Source organism: Lygodium microphyllum, chromosome 18 (assembly GCF_053477565.2).
Source record: "Lygodium microphyllum isolate KBCC chromosome 18, Lygodium_microphyllum_v1.1.10, whole genome shotgun sequence".
Taxonomy (NCBI): Eukaryota; Viridiplantae; Streptophyta; class Polypodiopsida; order Schizaeales; family Lygodiaceae; genus Lygodium; species Lygodium microphyllum.
In genome coordinates this window covers 94966637-94976220 of record NC_141152.1, presented here as the reverse complement: position 1 = coordinate 94976220, position 9584 = coordinate 94966637, and the positions used below count along the sequence as shown (strand labels likewise).

The following is a 9584-nucleotide window of genomic DNA, read 5'->3' as shown; positions in this document are numbered from 1 at the left end:
ATCCTTACGCTCCTTTCAGCATATAGTAATGGCTAATAAGCTCTTATGGTAAGAGGATGATCTTCGCTCCATAATATCATCTTGTTTTGCATAACAACCTGGGCTTGAAAACTCATATGGCATAACATGGGTTTTATGAAATAAAAGTTCAGTCTGACATAAATATAATTCTTGTGCCATATCATATTTCGGGTGGTGCAAAGACCAACAGAATTCACAAAGGTGAAGAAGACGAGCATCACCATGATGTTGACTCAGCAGCATGACTTCAGTGGCGTTCTTAGCAATTGTTGCTGATGAGCGTAGGTCATGTTGATTGCTATCGACAATCAGCTCCTCTCTCCTCGAAGCTGGTCTCGATTCTCCCCCGTTGTCACCTTCCACCGTCTTGTAGAGCTCGTCAATCTTCTCCTTCATCCTAGGTCGTCACCTTCCGCTTCTCTTCTCCTATCTTCTCCTTCAACCTGCATCGTCACCTTCCGGTCCTCTTCTCCGATTTTCTCCTTCCTCCTACATCGTCACCTTTCGCCTGGCTGTAGGTCAATTGGTCTTTAGCTTCGTCCTCACGTCATTCTGCCATTGTCTCATTCCTGCCGTGTTCACTGATCTTCTCCTCGTCGCCTTTTATAATTCTCCGCCACCTCATAAAGCTTTAGAAAGCTTTTAAAAAAAAGCATTATTCGTAACATCAATGGCGACGTCAATTGATTCTTCTGTTTGAGGCGCCAACGACAAGCTTTTTTGATAAAAAAAATATTTCATCTCTGATTGATGTAAGAGATTATGTTGTTGAGCTGCCATCACAATCTCACCAAAAAGAGAAAATGTATTAGCATCACCTAAATCAAACGATTGCTCTAACACACTATACACACAACACTTCATAGCAAATGTTTCAATCACAAATTCGTGAAATCCTAGAACATTTTTCTCCTCTTTATGGATTTCCACACCAATCTTTGATAAGAGAGATAAAAATCTGAATGCAAACCTTTCTTACAAGAACATCTTTGTGCCCACATGATGCAACCAAAATAGGCTGAATAATGTTATTTAAAATGGGGCTCCCTTTGGGTGATAGGAGGACTCATGAGATGTCATTCACAACAATAGCTTGCAGAAATGTAAAGTAGACCCGTCGAAGTTATTGTAATGCCTGCACTTCCTTAGTATGGGCCCAAGGACGCTCTGGAAAGATCTCTTTAGGTAATATACAATAAATTTGTCCAACAATGAAAGGAAAAAGCTCCTATACAAGGTCCTTGATGTTGAATTTGAACTTGCTCATGAGTTGATTAATAAGAACCAAGACATCCACCATCTCCATTGGCTCACTCTCAATCAGGAGCTACTGAAAAGAAACTAGCAAAAATGGAAACACTGCACTACCAAGTGTTTCAACCATTGGATGAAGAAAAGATATCATGTTGCTTCTTAAGACCTTGTTCTTTGGAAACACCTTCGATACTCGAAGAAGAACATCCAATGCCTTCTTGAATAAAAGACCAATTAATGAAAGAGTAGCAGTGGCAACTTGCTTACGAAATCCCTTGCTCAAAGTGTTGATTGCTACAATAACTTGCTGCAGAGCAGCTAGAGTACCAAGAGGTTCAACAGAGGGATCCTCCCCCAATGTAGGGTTGACTAGCACTAAATCCACTTGGTTACACAATGGCACTAAAAGAGCTGACAAGAACTATGTTTGCTTATCCTCTGGCAAATCCTCCATTTCAAGGAGTAAACCAATTGCCTCAAATGCATGACTTTCATCTTCAAAGCTTGTTGTTTGTGCTCTTCTAGAAAGTATTTCACCAATGGTGAAGCCTGTCAAAATATCTTGCAAGCTCTTTGAGCACCAAAGTTATTAGTCAATGAGTTCAACCTCTCCAAAGCATTGTCGTACGAGAAAAGTCCAAAACCAAGTTAGTCTTTTCCTTGGATCCTTGAGCCTTCAAAATAGTTACGTATTTTTCCATGCAATGTGTCCTTTCAAGAATATATTTTGAAAAGGAACTTTGTGCCCAATCACTCATGTAGTTTGTAAATTAGAATCCATGCTATGCAATCAATGGAGCAATGCTTAGAAAAAATTATGAATGCATTGAAGAAATTGTGCCTAGCCTAACTACAGATGCTCATGCATCATGCTAATGCAAACACAAAAGATACACACAATGGGAAACAAAATCCTAATGACATTGACTAGTGTGTTCAAATCTTTGGGGAAAAAACTTCGCCCTCAAGTTTGCAATGGTGGACGCAGAGTGTCACGACATCCGCCCCCTCCAAACCTGCACATCCTCCGAATGGGCCACAGCTACCCATCCTCATCACCACCAAGCTCGATAGTCAATGCAATCTCTTCATCTTCACTTAAAGCATGTGCAATCACATCTTCAGCTTCATCATCTCCTGGCTCAAGTCCATCATAAATCTCATGTTTCAATTCTTCAACTGCATAAGCAGCATCATCTCTTTTCTTGAATAATTTGATTCTTTTTCTTGCACTTGGATTTCGCAAGGCCATGCCATCAAGCTCTGCTAAGGAATATGTAGCATTGTCATGGACATGCTTGGTATAAAGCGGAACACGTGGCAAATCTAGCAAATCAAATCTCAATCATAATCAAAGAATTTAGTGGAAAAATCTAACAAATCAAACATCTCAGATATTAAATACAAACAATATTGTAATGCATAAGAGAATTTAAATAACTCAATAGATTGAGAAAGATGAGAGAAAAATACACAATTGGGTCCAACCTCCTCCATATCAAAAGCTATGGTTTGCCATTCTTAATTATATATTATAGTTTTACATAGATATTTGCATTCATATCTTACATATAATTATAAAGAAAGTACAAATATCAATTGAAATAAAGAGTTTAAGAGTCAAGAGTATCCTATAACATACTGCAGTGTTGCTGCAGAAAATTGTATGCTCTAAATATTGATGTTTTGACATCACCATTACATCTGGAGTGTGCCAAAATCCCCAAAACGATTCTTGAAGCTCTGAATTCTGATTCTAGATGAGGGAGAAACAAAAAAGCTCAATTTTCACCTTGTTCTTCTGTTTTGCAAGTGATCCTATTACTTTTATAAAGAAAGCTAGAAAATCCTTCTAAAACTTAAGCACATTAAGAAAATAGCAAGGTATTCCATAAAGAAAACTTATTTCAATAAAAGCATATCTTAAATCTCATTTTCTAAAATAATCTATATTTAAAATAAATAAATAAATAGTACTAAGGACAATGATCTAATTATTACTAAATAAGTTTAAACTTATAACTTACAAATAGAGTAATAATTTTAATAATACAATATCATATAAATACATAATATTATATATTACACTTAAGATAACTAATCATAATTATGAAATTTACGCTTGGACTTACACTAACGCCCAGTGCTACCCAAAGCCACCGCTACTTACTCTACACATCAACTGAAGCATTCACAATTGTTTATAAATAACATAAACAAACAATAGTGAATACCTAATAGTCTTCATCTACAAACCAACTTTTCGCACAAGGAATTCACCTTGTGTATGAGCCCCAATAAAAGCATATAGTTTTACGGAATCCACATAAAAACCTCACGAAATCCACTGTGGAATATGTCTCTAGTTTTACGGAATCCACCAAAAAATATCATTGAATCCACCGTAGAATATGCCTCCTAGCATCAACGTTGGACCAAATAGGGCCTAAACCATCATTTTGAAACCTTGAGGATAGCACTATACTGATTTTCAAGACCGCTATCATAGACCAACACCCAATCTCCTTCCTTAATCTCTTTAGGTCACAATCTTTTTCTATTATCAAAGTGGTCTTTGTTGCAAATCCTGGCTTCTTTGAGCTTTTGAACTACTCTTTTAATATCTTCAGATCTTCTCTCCAATTGACCAATAGGAAGAGCTAAAATATCTTCTCTAGTCATCTCTTCTTGCTACCATGGTAAAGCACTCCAAGTAAGTGTGCAAGTCTCTATAGGCATGACTGGCTTCTGCCCATACATCAACTCAGTTGGCATATAACCTGTAGTCACACTATTTGTATTGTGATCAGCCCATAAGGCATAAGGCAACAATCGAGGTCACTCCTTGACCCATTCATCGCATGCTTTGGCCAAGGCTTTCACAATCAGTAGATGGCCTCTTTCGATCTTCTCGTTGCCTTTTGGATTGTATGCCAAAGTCAAAGCAAGTTTAATGCCAAGGTGAGAGAAAACTTCCCTAGCCTCATCAGCATCAAACTCACCTCTAGCTACAATAATTTTCCCAATACATCCATACCTACAAATAACATCTTCTAGTAGAAACTTACAAGCCACTAAAGTAGACTTCGTCCGTAATGCTCTTCCTTCCACTTGATTTGTGAGATCTTCTCATGTCAAAACAATATAATGATCTACCATAAACCAATAGGCATAGCAATCAAATCAAGAACCCACTTGTAATGAATACATAGTGGGTAGATAGGATGAAGCTCATCTTTATGCTCATTGAAGAGAACAACTAACAATCAAGGCATATCTCAATAAATTGTGAGATATCTTTGTACATGCCTCTCCACCAATAGTGCTCTTTGATCTTCTCATAGGTCGCCCAAGCCGCTCGATGTCTAGCCCAAAGAATTTCATGAAATTCTTTCATGATCCGCACCTGTGAAGCTCTATCACAGAAAACTCTCAATGGTTGTCCTCCTCGCTTTCTTGAATGCTTCCAAAGTAGCCTGTTTTGCAAGAAGAAACCGTAATCTTTTCTTTGATCTTCTTGAAGTCTGCATTAGTCCATCCATCCTATCTAGACATGGTACTCTCTATCATTCTTGAGAGCCGTGACAACTCCCAAGAGCTCCCTCTTAATCTGTGAATACCTACGTTGCTGCTCGTTTAGGACTTTCGCCCCCAAAATGAATAGCATACCTATTTCCATCTGCATCATCTTGGCCAATAGTCCATCCAATGCCAGTAGGACTGGTATCAATAGTTAGAACAATAGTTCTCCCACACTTATAATCTGCCTTTCAAAGAGTTGGAGAAGCTCTCAATAATTTCTTCAGTTTTTGCATAGCTTTAGCATGTCTTATCTCCCAAGATAATTGTTGCCCTTTTCTCAAGAGCTAGTAGAGATCATCTGCAATATGAGCAAAATGAGGCATTCAAATAAGATAAAACACACAAGTTCCAAGAAACCTACAAATTTTCAAAGTAGAAGAGAAAGTCTCCGCAATCTTCTCTATGGCATCAACCTTCGCAGGAGAAGGCTTCCTGCTGTAATATCCACACATATGTTCAACAATCAAAACTTCTCTAGCTCCAAAAATAGACTTCAACCTTGACAAGGTCAAATTTACTTCCTCTAGCTTGCAAAGAATTCTCTCAACATCTCTAATATGTAAAGCCACAAAGAACTTATATCCATGATAGTCTAAAGAATCATCCTTCTTCTTCTCCAAGCAACCCTTGATAGGCAAGTCATCAATGAAAAGTAAGGTAAGCTCAAGAATAAAATCTCATAGAACCTTGTCCATCCCATTCATCATATGGGCAACCAAATTAGTAGCTCCTTGCAAAAGCATACACATTCAGATAAGGCCTAAAGGTGTCTTTATCGTAGTCAAATCTCTGCTCTCAAGGGCAAGCTGGAACTGATCATAGTGGGAATAAAGATCATCGAGTGAATAGATAGCACATCTAGTAAAAGCTTCAACAAACTCATCCACAATAGGCCATACACCAACATTTTGAATAGTGACCTTGTTTATTGGCTGTAAGTCCTGTATTAATTTGAGTGTCCCATTCTTCTTAGGAACTACAAACCATCTATTGGAATATGGATTTGAAGATGGTTTGAGAATTCCCATCCTGATCTGTTCTTTCAAAGCTCCACCAATTTGGGAAAGTGAGCCCTCAGCACAGGAATAGACCATAGGTTCCAAGGGACATGCGGAATGGTAAAAATAACCATAGGCGTCACAACCTTAGGATCAATGCATCCAATTTCATGTGCAAAAAAGCCAAAAGCTTTTCCATGTCTGCATAACATCTCTTCAAAACATCTCTCCTCTTCTAGAAGTAGAAAATCTTCAGTCCCAATCTTCACCTCTTTCTGTGTGTCTTAGCTAAAAAATTATGTCCGATACTTGTAAGATCTCGTAAAGGAGGTTGCAGAAGCAGCTCTCCTAACCATCTCATCAGTGTCCAAAGATAGCGGTCCTGCCACTACAAGGGAATGGGGCAATAGCGACGGCCATTTGCGACGCAAAAAGGCGGTGTCGCTAAAAGCGTCGCTATATGCATCGCTATATGCCTTGCTATTTGCGTCGCTATATGCATCGCTATTTGCGTCTCTATAAGCGTCGCTATTTGCATCGCTAATATTAGCGATGCATATAGCGACGGAAATAGCGACGCATATAGCGACGCTTTTAGCGACACAAATAGCAAGGCATATAGCGACGCATATAGCGACGCAAATAGCGACGCTTATAGAGACGCAAATAGCGACGCATATAGAGACGCAAATAGCGACGCTAATAGCGACGCCGGTCTGGGGAAAAAATTTCGAAAACCCGAGCGTAACATTCGTCGAGAGAACATTTGCGAGAAAGAATGAAAGAGAGAGCGAGAGAGCTTAAAGCTTTGCGAGGGAGAGAGAGAGAGAGAGGGAGCTCATCACTATGCCGCCGCCGCTATATATGAAGAAGAAAGAGAAGTGTGCAATGGAGAAGGGAGGGAAGGTGCAAAGAGAAGGTACAAAGGGTTTCATCTTCAAGCCTTTGAGGTAGGTACATTGCCTCTTCTTGCTTTATTTTTGTGTTATCTTGTTTTCTTTTTTTGTTTTTCTTTGCAAAGAGATACATGGAAAGAGAGGGAGGAGTCGCTTTAAACGTCGCTATTGGGTCTATATGTTGTAGTGTGCAACTGGTCTAACCTTCTTGTCAATTGTCTTATATTTTTTCCAAACTCTGGCTTCATTGCTACAACCTGCAAATTTCAACCCTTGTTGAAAGTAACATGGTAAACACAAATTTTGCTATGTATAAACAGCAACATACAACTCTTTTTGCTAAAATATGTCAACAAAGAGTACTTTTTACTGAGGATCCTCGGTACCCAAATTCTTTTGAAGCATGAAATCAACAATTTCACAATATATCACCAAAGAATGGACTTGTAAGACATATGACAACTCTCGATTGTTAGTATTCAGGAATATCGAAAGATCTTCCATAGTATCCGAGCATGAAAGGACATAATAGAAACCATCTAGCTAGTCTTCTTCCTACAAAACACTTGCAAGCTTCAATTATTTTTCTTTTATTTTTGCATACTACCTGGCAGCTCTAGGCATATCAAAAATATGCTGAGAACACAAAGTACTTTCAGTGGATACACCATGAACACATGAGAAAAAACTACCGCGCTGTCAGGAGGCGAGAGCTTTCCCTGACTCGTACCACTATCGTCACAGAAGAAAGTGGTACCTAACAAAAATCTGGCTCTCCTGCTAGAAGAGGGGAATCCCTCAAGGAATGCTTATTCCATTAATGGTTGATACAAATGGTCATGAAGTGGACATCTCTCTTTCCATCCTTACTTTGGATCCATGCATAGGCAAACCCATCATCTAGAACATTAGCCTCCATCATCGGAGACTTAGCAATAAATGGTTACCCCAAAATAATAAGATAAGAATAAGAGTTCTGCACAAAGAAATGATAAGACTCACCCACATCTCCAATAGAAATCTTCAAGTTCGGACAAGTAGCATACAAATCTCATGTAGTGTTGTTGGTGGCATGTATGCACCAACCATGATCCACATCAACTGGCCACCTATCAATATCATGTAAAGCTCACACTATGACATTAATCTTGGATCCATGATCCAAAAAATCATCACAAGGAGGCTCTGTCTCGCCAAGATTGACTACAATCTTTGTAGTCGCATTGGCCCAGTGGCTACGAGAAAAATGGCTACGTGGCACCAATGCTTACGAGAAAAATGGCTATGAGGCACCAATCTAGGCCCACCCTCACTCCCATTATACTGTACAGGCTAAAGTAAAGGATGAAGAGACTTCTTGGACTGCATACATAAAGCTCCATTTGTAGACTCCTCAATAGTCTCCTCATCAGAATCAAATTTCTCAATCTATAACCCATAGAGAATAGCCTCGGCAAAACAGCTAAAGCCTCTTAATGGATCATATCCTGTGTTGGCTCTTCAATAACTTGTCCTTTTCTTTTAATGATGTCGATGATAACGTCATGAAATTCTCTTTTGGAAATCCCCAAGACTTCTCCAAGAATAAATTCAATTTTACAATTAAGAATCTGATCCTCAAGTAGCTTTTTCAAGTTTGTAGTCATCTCAATGTCAGAAAGCAGCTTCAATCCAGGTTGCTTTTTTAGCTTCGAATCCTTTGTTTTTGGGGCATTCTGATCTTCTAAACTTTTGGCTTGTGAACATTAGCCATACTTTGCTTTGGTCCTGAAGAAGAAGACTAAGTAGCTGGATCATTCCTCCTAGTCACCCTCTTTGATACTTCAGGCTGATCATGATCTCTTTTCCACTTCTCTTCAACAAGCCCTTCAAATCCTTGAGATCTCGCGATGTAAGCATAGATAGAAAAGACGTCAACTTGATCATTCCATCTAGTCCCTTTTCTGATTGCACCTCCTATGGTTAAAAGTTTTGATGATGAAGCTTTTCCCTTCTTCTCGGCATGCAATGCATAGGACCATAAAGGATATTTATATTTCAACAACTACTCCAACTGAAGACCATAGGCAACAGCTTCTCTTGCCACCTCTCGCATCATATAAGAAGAGCAAAAAAGATACTCCTCCAATAATTTCTTCATACATCCTTTACCAAAATTTGGTTTAATTGGTTGCTCTGTATCTTTGAAATATATCATCTTGTCCTTCCAGACTACCAACTTCAGCCTTTTTGCCTCTTCAAAATCTTGACAGTCCTTTCGCTCATGGTCTAGACTATCACACCACATACAATGGTGAGCATGATCATTTATGCAAGAATTTGTAGGAGTAGAAGAGGTTGAAATTTCCTCCACCATATCTTCGATAGTCGGTTTCGCAGATGGTCTAACAACCACAATAGGAATAGGCATAAAAGTAGGCATAGACATAGGATGAGAAATAGGAGAAGAAGTGGATGGAAAAACACGAGAAGTAGGAGAAGTCAAGGAAGGTGAAGACATTGCTAATGGTGATTGCATTCCGTTCTGCAAGCAAGCCTTCCATCTTCACCTCTTTGTAATTGTAAAAACTGCATCGATAGCATCTTGCCAATCTGTCTTCAATACCATAGGCTATGTATGGTCTTCAAGAAGCTCTCCCAACTCATCTTGAAGTGCAGGATCAGTTGCATGCAAGAATAACTCCGTTTGCTCCGAGTTTACAGCTCTTTACTCTTGTGCATCCAACTGGTTGTATCGCTCTTCAAACTCTTGCAACAACTTAGAAGCAAAAAGACCTTTGTTGGGCTAATATACGCACTCTTTGAATGTCTTCTATGTAGCAATACCATAACC

At 38.9% G+C, this 9584-nt stretch overlaps 1 pseudogene; it reads right to left on the bottom strand.

Moving 5' to 3' along the window:
* Positions 1–663: 663 nt before the first annotated feature.
* LOC148021165 (exportin-T pseudogene) lies at positions 664–2527 on the bottom strand (annotated as a pseudogene).
* Between the last annotated feature and the right edge of the window lie 7057 nt (positions 2528–9584).